The 12021-nt window shown below is 40.1% G+C and overlaps 1 protein-coding gene across 1 annotated transcript in view; it reads left to right on the forward strand.

The window, feature by feature from the left end:
- The first annotated feature begins 657 nt into the window (after window positions 1–657).
- Slc39a10 (solute carrier family 39 member 10) overlaps window positions 658–12021 on the forward strand; it is a 125922-nt gene continuing 114558 nt past the window's right edge. The window contains exon 1 of the mRNA XM_052749443.1: window positions 658–743. The gene's annotated coding sequence lies outside the window, so the exon portion shown is untranslated. The remainder of the gene's footprint in view (window positions 744–12021) is intronic.

Raw genomic sequence — 12021 nt, forward strand, 5'->3', positions numbered from 1 at the left:
AATTCCTCCAAAGCTGGAGACTGTGACGAGAGCTTCTTTGCACTTCATACAAAGGTGTTTTCCCAAGACAACTGAAATATTCCCATGGAGTTTAAACAGGTAGACGTGAGAACACAAAAGTGTCTCATTTTCCTAAGTGTCTCTAGAGCAAGGAGAATGAGAAATTGTGAACACTTAACAAAAAAAAAAAAAAACCAAACTCTCTTGGGCTGTAGAAATCTTACAGTTGACAGATTATTGGTCTTTCTCTAAAAATAAGAAATAAAGAAAACCACCTTGCCATCTGTTTATAAAACAAATGAGAAATGCTGGAGGAGATCTTTCCCTGGGGAAGATTCCTGCAGCCAACCAAAGAGAAGACTGTGGCACTTTAGAAGAGGCTTTGGGACAAGGAACCAGCTCTTTGCAGTCATTAGTTGAGCAAAACAAAGAGGATTTCCTCTACTCCCTATTTTAGTTTACTCTTTGAACTCCCAACCGTTTATTTATTGTTATTGTTATTATTTTCAATTTGGCACAGATCCTTTAGAAAATTATCTTGGTTCCCTTTTTTTGAAGTCTTTTTCTTTAAAGAAAAAAAAAAGAGAAAGAGAAAAGACAAAGTTTTGTTGACTCTGCTTTCCAATGTGTCCCACCTCTCCACCATCATTTGTTGGGGAATGCAGCCTGGAGAGCATCAATAGTCTGACCCCAGCTGCACACTGGATGTGAGGCCACTGAAGCCGGGACAGTGGAGATCTGAGGTATGTGTAACACAATATCTCAACATTAACATGGCTAGGTGCAAGCCAGGGATGGAGTTTCACATGCTGAACATACACAGCTCATCTCTATCAAGATAACTTAATATGATTCAGTTCTATCAGTACCTCTCATGCCTATCAACACAACTCATCTCTTTCAATTGTACTAATCTTTATCTACACTATTCATCTCTATCAGTATGATTCATCATTATCAGTACAGCTCATCTCTATCAACGTAAGTCATGTCTGTCGCTACTAATTTTCTCTATCAATAGTGTTCATCTGCATCCATATAACACATCCCTATGGATAAAACTCATATCTAATTATGTAGCTGACCACTACCAGTATAAACCCTCTCTGTCAATCAACTTATCTCTATCAATCTTAATTCTCTCAGAAAGATGTTCTGTCTTATGCATAAGACTCTGGGGAACGCTTCCCATTCTCACCCAGTCATTCTATGTGAATAGTCATACGTTGGTCACTCATCACTAGAGGGCATTGTTCCTTGAGAGCAGTAGCTAAGTTGGCAGAGTTCCAGCTTGAACCCTCGTTCAGCATTTTTTTCCTTTGATGGAATCATGAGACTCTAGATCTGACCCTAGAGCGTGGAATGTAGCTCAGTGGTGGACTGTGGGCACTCAGGTCAATCTCTGGCAGCACAAAATATTGATAAATAAATGAGTCTGGATATTTCTTCCTTATGGATTTTAGAGGTTTGGCTCCATGAAATTTGTTTCTTCTTTGAGATTTGTTTTTCTCCTCAATGTATTTTCCTAGACCATAAATTCCATATATATTAGTCTTAAAGCAATTAATTGATTCTTCATTTAAGTTTTATTTTCCAAGTCCTGTATATAAACATTTACTTAGAGACCTTGCAGATTGTATGTGTGTGTCCATGCATGTATATGAGCAAGTGTGATGTGTGTGTGTTCGCACGTGTGCCAGGGATGGAGTTGGGAATTGGGTGGTGTTGGGAGTTGCAAACACATTGTCTTTATGTTTCTGCCTCTAAAAATTGAAATAAAGCTCAATACATTTAGGATGTCTGTCTGATAAGCAGGTATATAAATATATATATACATATATACATATGAAGGTATATAAACATATGCATATAAACATGGATAAGTCAAATGCACATAATAATATAAAAAAGATCAGCTAATGCTTTCATAAACATGAAATTCATTAAGGAGTATAACAGCTATAAATAAAACTGATGTAAATGTGTGTTAGTGAAAAGCCTTATTTTCTTGCAGACTAATTTTGATCATTTAATCTGTTGTATTCCAATAGACTTTATAACACTGAATAAAACATTCTAACATCTAAATTATCAATAAGACACAGTCTTTTAAAATTATAATTGAAGCCGGGCGGTGGTGGCGCACGCCTTTAATCCCAGCACTCGGGAGGCAGAGCCAGGCGGATCTCTGTGAGTTCGAGGCCAGTCTGGTCTCCAAAGCGAGTTCCAGGAAAGGCGCAAAGCTACACAGAGAAACCCTGTCTCGAAAAACCAAAAAAAAAAAAAAAAAATTATAATTGAAAGTTAAGACCTGAAAGTCTGTGGACAATAACTGATTAAGATGTACTATTTGGAAGGAGGCTAACAAGATTAATGACAGGTATATAGACAACTGATAGATACAAATGGATGGCTGCATTGTGAATAACTTCTAACAGTATTCCCTACTGAATAATTAGCTAAAAACTTTAATATTAGGTCTGGGCATGTCTTTCAATGATAGAGTGGCTGTTTGTTATTTGTACAGACTGGTTTTCAACCCAAACTACTACATTAAATTAAATTAAAAATTTTAAACAATGATATTGATCTTCTATTTTCATGTAATATCTAAAAAGATGCTTCTGTTTCAGCTCGCCTCTTAATGTTTGTTGTGTTCATTCAGCCACTCCACAAGGATTAATTGACTTACTTAGAATTCAGTGCTAGAAATGCAAAGACAAATAGTATATTAAATTTGCCCCTGAAAACTGTTAATTTATTATTTTTTTCAACATTCATGAAGTGTATTTCAGAACCTCAGAGAGGATGATAAGGAAGGGCAGAGGAAGGAGAGAGGGATGCAGGGCTTAGGGTACCACCTCTGGCAGAGGTTCAGGCTGCAATGGTAGACCTCCATCATTGTACCCTCAAATAATATTATATTAAAGAAGTGATTTGTAAGCTGTAAAATACTTTTTACATGAATTTTTTTAAGCTTATTAATTTTCCTGTAAAAATACTGCTGGAGGATGTCTTTCTATATGTTGTGAATATATTGTTGTTCCCATTGGTTAATAAATAAGTTGCTTTGGCCTATGGCAAGGCAGCTTAGAGGCAGGTGGGAAATCCAAGGAGAGAGACAAGAAAGAGAAAGATAGATTCTAGGGAGACACCATCCCGTTGTCCAGGGAGCAGCATGTAATGGCACAAAGGGAAAGCCACGGAACACGTGGAGACATATAGATTAACAGAAATGGGCTGAGTTTAGTTATAAGAGCTAGCTAGCAAGAAGCTTGGTCCATAGGCCATGGCCATACAGTTTGTAATTAATATAAGCCTCTGTGTGATTATTTTATAAGCGGCTATAGGACTGCAGGTGAGAGAGATTTGTCCTGACCACGGGCTAGGTGGGACACAGGAAAACTTACAACTACAGAATACCATAGTCTTTTCAACTAGAACTTTCATTCTATAATCAAGTGCTTCCTTCCTTTGAATCTATTTCAAAATTCCAACAGCATAAATAAAACCCACATTTCCAACCACCTTGTCAAACAGGAAGTGGGCAGGCGCACCATGATCTTGGAAGGAGAAGGTGGCAGGCACAATAGAAGCCCTGTGATCACATCAGCATCTCAAGTGTAGACTGTGATGGTCCCCTCCCCCTCTTCTGCTCCGTTAATGCTTACTGAGTGTTTGTTTGTTTGTTTCTGTAATTTTAAAAACTAATAATTTCAAAAAATGTTATTAAATTGAGTCACTCTTTCTACAAAATGCTCATTTTTTTCCTTAAGGGCAGTCATACCCAAAGCTGCGCGGAGCAGTAAGGAGACATTTCTTCTTCCACACATTGCATCAGAAATCACTATAAGGAACAATCAGCAGGATGTATTGCGTTTAAAGGATCACAAAGAGGATCCACAAAAAGTTCCCTGGAACAAGTCCTTGATTGGAACTAGGTGTATGAGGAGCTGAGGCTTACATTGCTTCCGGGTCTATTGTGTGGAGACTTTGACTTCGGCTGTATTACCGCATTAAGCTGTAGTTGTAGTATGATGGAAGCTTACAGTAAAAACAACTACCAATTGTTGATCTAGTCCATCCCTATGTTGGTACAGTCATGCCTGCAACAGTCATATTCCACTAAGAGATGAGAAAGGTGTCTTCGATTCATTCTACTTGTAAAAAAAAAAATGCCTGTGCTTATTTTTGAATGATGAGTCATTCTAGAATATTTTTTGCTGTCAAATATGAGCTATGAAAACCTTGGAAGGATAGAAACAAAAGTCAAAACAATATTTAGTATATTATTTCTTTCTTGAATCTACCTTCATTTTTCCATTTGAAGACTTGGTTTTTTTCTTCATTTAAAATGCCATCCCAAGGCAACAGATATTATAAATATGACTTGTGAATACTTGTCCACAAGGAGCCTAGAAAATGGAATTATGGATCAACAAGTTCAAGCCCCGTAAGACTGGAACTTTTCACCATCAGTGTTTGGGGAGGAGATGTCTGCCGTGAGAGCAGATCGTCCACACTCAGCCATGGACCTTCCCAGAAACAGGTAGAGATTTAAAAGAAACTACCTTGGAGAAATGGACTGAGTCTTCTCTCTAAATACAAAGTGCCATTTCATCAGTCTTGGCCACTTTTTAGCCACATATGACAAATGATCACAGATGGTTATAACAGTCTAAAAGCAGCTGAGTGTTATTCCCTTCTAAAATGGCTAAGTGTATTTCCTTTAAGTTGTATTTTAAAACAAAAACAAGCTTTACCACTTTGAAGAAAAAACACAGGAAGCCATAAGGTCCCACCCAAAGTTCCTGAAGGCAAAATGTCCTCCTGGGGAAGAAGGTTCAAGGTGTTTTTAAGAATGGAGCTTTCATGTTCCTGCACATTAACAATGGCACTTCCTGTTTTGACCTCTAGCTATACCCAGGCTATCAAGAAAGTAGATCATGGACTTGTCGTTTTTTTGCACAGTAAACCCATTACAGTGTCCCTCACGGTGTGTATAGAGTTCAAATGGGGATCACCATCACAGGGTTCTCCCAAGGCCTTGTAAATTAACCTACAGCAACCCCACAAAGGGTTCAATAATTTATAGCACCCTTGCCATGAGCTGGGCATTGATGCCAATAGAACATGCAGTGTTCCTTATCTAAAGTGGATTGAGGCTGCTGCTGCTCTCCGTGGCCTGTGTTTTATTAAAGCTTTAACAACCTCAATGGGTTAAGACTCAGTAATTCCTCCCCTTCTGTGTTAATTATCCCCTTTTGTTGTTGCTGTTATTGTTCTATTCATTTATATTTTTAGACAAGGTTTTCTTAGTTGCTGTTGGCCTTGAATTCTGCCTCAGCGTCCCTAGTCTGTATATGCCACTCTGCACTGCAAAACTACCTCCTGTGGGGAAAGGAAAAGGAATTACAGAGAGAAAGATGAAAGTTAGGCTAGAGGAAAGGGAAGATGGAAGGAGAAAATGTAGAAAAAGAATGAAAAAAATTCATCCAAATAAAAAGAAACTAGTTAGTAGAGTTCAATAGAAAAAAAAATTAACTTTCTTATCAGATGTTATAAACTTTCCTTCTTAAATATAGTGTACATATTATTAGAAACATGTTCAACTTGAGTTAAGTCTGCACAGATATATGAATGTTTTATATGGCTGCGTCATTTAAACTCCTTCAGTAATTGGGATGAACACAATAAAAGAAAAAATCCTTCAGGTGTTGCCTTGAGTATTGTCACTAATGGCTTACATGTGATTTGCTTTAAAATTTTAAAAAACCATCTGCTTTAGACAGATTCCAAATTGTTACCCAGACCAAATGATACTGAACGATAAAGCATCACTGCAGCAAAAGATAAGGCAAGCATCTTGAAGCGCGGGATCTGTGGAGCCATGCAGCTAATAGCAACTTGTAAAGACGGGAATCTGTGCAACCAGATGAGCAGATGTCAAAGATATCAGTGGGAGAGATCTGAGAGAGCCAAAGATAATTGGGAAAGAGAATGCGTTCTGGGATGGAAATAAGCTTTAGATGCCAAAGGCTTTCTGACACAATGATTAAGGTTTTTGATTAGGAGTACTAAAAAATGTGTGGATCTGAAAGAACCAGTAACTGTCCAAATCAATGTTTGTCCTCCTTCATGGCAGTAAACAGCCCACCCACTTGATCAAACTGTTTTATTGTAAAACTTATCATTGATATGTGATTGTTTGGTTTGGTTTTGTTGGAAAATAGAGAACCTTATATAGCGCAGGCTATGCTCAAACTCTGTACATAGCAAAGACCAAGAACTATCTTAAACTTATGATCCCCCTACTTTTACCCTCTAAGTACGGGGGTGACAGACCTCTACACCTGGTTTACATGGTGTCAAGAATTTACCCAGGGCTTCGTACATGCTAGGCAAACATTCTACCCGCTGAGCTACACCTACCAACCCAGAAGTATAAATTTGAAGTTCCCTTTTAACCCAAGGATAATCTCATGTCCTATAAAATTTGATGAAATTATAAAGTAAGGTTTGGAAGTTGAAGAATAAATTATCTTTGCTAGGAAAACACACACACACACACACACACACACACACACACACACACACACACACACAATAGTAGAAGAATGAACAGGTCCTGACAATCACAAAATGGAGAAACAGACTGCATGTTAAGATTTGATGGGAGAGAATGTTAAGATGTTAATTAAGATCACAAACGCTTCCCCAAAACATCATTATTGTAGTACTTCAAACTCACATTGTTTTGACCTCTCCCCTACCTAGAGGTCAAGCAGATTTTCTTCCTTTTTTCTTTGGATTTAACACCTTGAATAACTATTGCCAGGGCAAATCTTCCATCTAACCCACCCTAGACTTAAGACATTGCCACCAAGGCCATGCTCAGGATTTTTAATGTCTCTATGGCACAGCTTTGTGTTTCCCTACTTTACAATATTTGAAGTTTGATACTGTTCAAGTCATTACTGAGCAATGTTCAGTGGGTGAGTGCTTCTAGGTACTATTTTGTTGAAGACACAACATGCATTACTACAGAGTGAAAAACTGATTCCTGAGGTCAGCCTGGTCTACATAGAAAGTTCCAGAAAAAAAGAGAAAGGAAAAGGGAAAGAAAAAGAAACTGATTATCCCAGGAAAAATTTTCCTGACCTTGAACATTAGATTCATGTGCCTTGACCCTTTCTCTTTCAAATCCCTTTCAAAGTTCTTGGCTGATTAACAAATGTAGAAACTGCTCAGTCTAGAAAAGAAGATAAAGTATGTGTCACATAAAAATGTTTCTTGTGTGCAAAAGGAATCACTCATCTGAAGTCTTAATTTTAGGTAGGTCTAGTACTTTCAGCGTAATTTAATTTACTCTTACTGTGTATGTTATGACATAGGGGTGCGGCATGCCTGTAAAAGCAGGGAGAGAGCTTGTTGAGTTGGTTCTTTCCTTGTATCATGTGAGCTCCAGTGAGCAAACTCAGGTTGTCAGCCATGGCGTCACGAGTCTTCACTCTCTGGTAGTCACTTATCCAAGTCTGGATTTCAAGAAACAGTTTCACAGAGGAAGAAACAAACCAGAGGTGGCTGATTCTTTGCCATCTCTCTAATAGATGCTGAGTGTTGACCCGTGGTTTTCTTAGTCCATACCATCAAAAGTGTACGGAATGAAATAAGACAGAGACTGTCCACATGATTTCCTTTCACGCTTTCTATCAGTGTCCAGATTCTAGGATGATGCAGAGTGTTGACACAATTGTCAGGCAGGCATTACACAAAGCAGCAGCGTACAAAAGAACTACATGTGTGAGTTAACTTTCTTTGTATAGGAGAGTAAAGGTTGCCAGGGACCGAACCCAGATCTTCTCGTATACCAAGCTAGTGCTCTACCACAGAGCTACAACCCTCAGCTGTTAACTCCGTGGGAAATCCTTTCAAAACAGATCAGAAGGAAACAGCAACCGAATGTTTTCTTTCCTACTGTGACATAAAATTTTCTAAGATAGTGGTCCATATGCATGCTAGTTTCCCACATGACAGTAATTCTATAGTAAATACTCTGAAAGTAGTTAGCACCTTAGCAATATATTCATACAGATCAGAAAAATGTATAAAATTATTAGATAAATAATATATGCGAAATAGTGATGAAAAGGGTATATTGTTGGTATCACATTATCTCTTGCAATTGATCATTCATCCCCAAAGGGTTGGTTTACATTATAGGTTATACTCAAAACAGTCAAGACAAACTGACCACTAAAAATTATCCTTGGTTAGCTGGGCACACACCTTCAGTTCCAGCACTCGGGAGGCAGAGGCAGGTGGATCTCTGAGTTTGAGGCCAGTGTGGTCTATAGAGTGAGTTCCAGGACAGCCACGGCTACACAGAGAAACTCTGTCTCAAAAAAAACAAAACCTGAGTTCGTGTCCTAGGACCTACACAGCAGAAGCAGAAAAGGAAGTCTTACAAGGAGTCCTCTGACCTTCACTTCTGAGTTCTATCCCCAGCACTCACATAGAAAGAAAGTAAAACACAAGCCAAGCATCGTGGCAACACTTGTAATTCCAATGTTGGGGAGGCAGAGACAGGAGGACCCCTGGGCCCTCCTGCCTCTCAGGCCTAATTGGCCTATGAGAGACCTGTCTGGAGGAAAAATATTCAAAAGATATGGAGATGGATGAGTCGTGAGGAAAGACAGCAGAGGCTGACCCAGCCTGGTCTTCACACACACTCACACAAAGATGTGCATCTGTACACACATGAATATAACACACACATACACACACACACACACACACACACCACACACAAAGAAAAGTATACACATTAAGACATGTTAAAAGCGTGTATAGTATTTGTAATACTGGCATTACTAGATGGGTCAAAAAAGATGAAGAAAAAAAAGCTACAGTCCTGCATTAGTGTTTAACATTTCCTGAGGACTTATTATTGAATGAAGAAAATGTGTAAGTTTAAATTCTGCTTTCTACATCTTCCTTGGCATGGCTCTATGCTCTTTATTATTATTTTTTTTTAATATTGCACCTTGAGATTAGCTGTAACAAAGGTCCTATTTTAGAGATAAAAGAAAATTGCTTACAAGCCCAGGCAGATGGGTAGGCATTTTGGGTCAGTGTAAACTATGAAGTACACAGAGGGGTCCAGCTATTGGAAAACTGAAGTGGGAATTAATTGTTGACTACAGCCCTCTTCCAACTTCAGACACTCCTGGCTGTCCAGTGTAGGAGGGGAGTATCAAGCTCAGATGTCCAAACTCTCCCTTCATAAAGTATGTGATTGAGAAGGAACTTCAGGAGAAAGATCCAGGAGAGGGGGGCAGGAGTACCCGTATGGAATCCTCAGGAATGTTTGTCATCCACTGAAAAATTAGTACTAGGGGCTCATCCGGAGTCATAGGTGTTGGTTAGCACTAGTTTTCCTCACTAGTCTTGATGTCCTGTGCTAGGCAGGGGTGTGTGTGTGTGTGTGTGTGTGTGTGTGTGTGTGTGTGTGTGTGTTTTTTGGAGGTAGGGATGTCATAGTGACCAAACCCAGGGCCTTGAACATGTTAGGCAAACAATAACCTGAGCTGCATGTCTCTCCCCAGTAACGTGAGTCTCAGTTTCGTTTCACATCTGTTGAAATTGGTGAAGTGGTTTCCGCATTTTTTTCCTTTGATGCCAATCTATTAGTTATTTTGCCATTTTAAATTTTGTATATAAATGTGTTTTAAATTATGTGTCTGTGTGTTGAAAGATAGCCTGAGCTATTGGGAGACCTTGCCTCAAAGAAGGGGGGATATCTCAGGGTGGTGGTGGGTGGTGGCAGCAGCGGAGGCCCATGCCTTTAATCCCAGCACTCAGGAGGCAAAGGCAGGCAGGCAGATCTCTATGAGTTCAAGGCCAGCCACCTGGTTACACAGTAAGACCCTGTCTCAAAACCAGCTGGGAGTGGAGGGGAGAGATTGTCTGGCTAGGGAGATAACACTGTCAGTAAACACTTGCTTTCCAAGCATGAGGGACTGAGTTTGATCTCTAGATCATAAAAAAAAAAAAAAAAACCCGTGCTGGGGAAACAAAGACAAATGGATCCCTGGTGGTGGCCAGCCAGCCCAACCGACTTGGCAAGTTCTAGGCCAGTGAAAGACCCTGTCCATGCAAAGAATGTTGATAGCAGTGGTAGCAGTTTGAATGAAAAATTTTCCCCATAGGCTCAGGTTATTTAAACACTTGGTCCCTGGTTGGTGGGTACTGTTTTCAGAGGTGATGGAGCCTTTAGGAAGTAAAAGGCTGGATGGAGAAAGTATGTCACTTTGTGTGGGCTTGGAGAGGCTACAGCCTCATCCACTTCCAGGTCCCCCTCTGCACTTTCAGTTGATGGTTGAAGATGTGATCTTTCCGCTTCCTCAGCTTCCTACCTGTCGACTGCTCCCATGCCTTACTCATCATGAATTCCCCTTCTGGAACCATAAGCCAACATAAACCCTTTTTTTCCATAAATTGCTTTTGGTCATGGTGTGTTAGCATAGCAACAAAAAGTACCCAATACAGAAGTCAGGGCTAGAAAGTGCACTGCTGCTGTGAAGAAGTTAACCATGCTGGTGAGTTGGTTTTTGTTTGTTCGTTTGTTTGTTTGGTTAGTTGGTTGGTTGGTTGGCTGGGTTTGTTGGGGTTTTTTAAAACTTGGTTTTTGTTTTGTTTTGTTTTTTAATGTGGAAAACGAGAATTTAGGACTAGAAAAAGAAAACAGTTGAATGCTACAAGCAGAGCTTAGTAAGACATTCTAGCAGGGGCTTGGAAACAATACTTCTAGAAGTCATGCAGAAGGCAGAGGCCTAGCTTACCTGATTTCAGAGGGAATAAGGTCTCTATTAGTAACTAGGACAGAGGCCATTTGCGTGACACTTTGGCAAGGAATTTGGCTGCCTCCAGCCTGTGCCTCAAGAACTTTCCTGAGGCAAAGCTAAAAAGTAATGGATCAATTTCTTTCTCAAAGGAAATTTGATGACGGCATAACATTGAATCTGTGGCATTGTTATTAGTACTTATTCTTATATAAATCTATAAAGAAAAGAGCAAGTAGGGCCCACAGAAATACAGAAACATAAAAGGTGGAGAGAAAAAGAACACTAGAAACATAGCCATCGCCTGAGTGGAGAGGGAAGCTGTAAGCTGTTAAGGAGACACTTCCTGCTCTGCGCTGGAACAATAGGAAAGGGACCACAGGGTGAGACCCAGCCCAGGTTATGAAAAGAGAAAGCCCAAGGGGTTGCTTGTTCTTAGAAAACAATTGTTTCTCCAAACAGAAGCTGCTGCTAATGTGGTCCAAGGTCAGGGTCCCTCCTGAGCTGGCAGCCAAACTTGGCAATGGCATCAACTGGCTTTGAAGACAAGGAAAATGTAGGGAGGTAAATGTTGTTTTAACTAAGTCTCTATCTTTTTATTTTACCAATAAAGACCCATGCTGGGGTGAAAACCTGCTAGCTCAGAGAGGCAGAGAAAGTAGCCAGATGACCTCCATCTCAGATAGAGGGTTCTCTCCTATGTCATCTGATACAAAACTCCTCCAACCGAATGTCCCTCCCATATACTTCCTCTTTCTCTCTCTCTCTCTCTCTCTCTCTCTCTCTCTCTCTCTCTCTCTCTCTCTCTCTCTCTCTCCCTCCCTCCCTCCCTCCCTCCTTCCCTCCCTCCCTCCCCCCCTCTCTTTTTCTCTCTCTGACCTCCCAACTTTCCCTCACTCTCTGTGGTTACTTCCAGCCAACTGGTTGCTTGCTCCACGTCTTGACCTATGGTTGATTTTATTTAAATAACGAAATCTCAGGGTTCACAGTGTTGTAGCCATTTCACAAAACCCCCAGAGACCACCAAGGAGCCGGTTTCTGATGCAAGCACATAAGGGTTCTTTTATTCAGGTTCAACCTGGGCCACCACACGGCAGCTGGAAGGAAATGTGGTGGTGGCCATGAGCCCAGGTGTAAGAGAGATTTTATAAGGAAAAACCACAAGCCTGGAATTACA

This window comes from Peromyscus californicus, unplaced genomic scaffold (assembly GCF_007827085.1).
Source record: "Peromyscus californicus insignis strain IS unplaced genomic scaffold, ASM782708v3 Scaffold_21__1_contigs__length_65335640, whole genome shotgun sequence".
In the NCBI taxonomy this organism is placed as follows: Eukaryota; Metazoa; Chordata; class Mammalia; order Rodentia; family Cricetidae; genus Peromyscus; species Peromyscus californicus.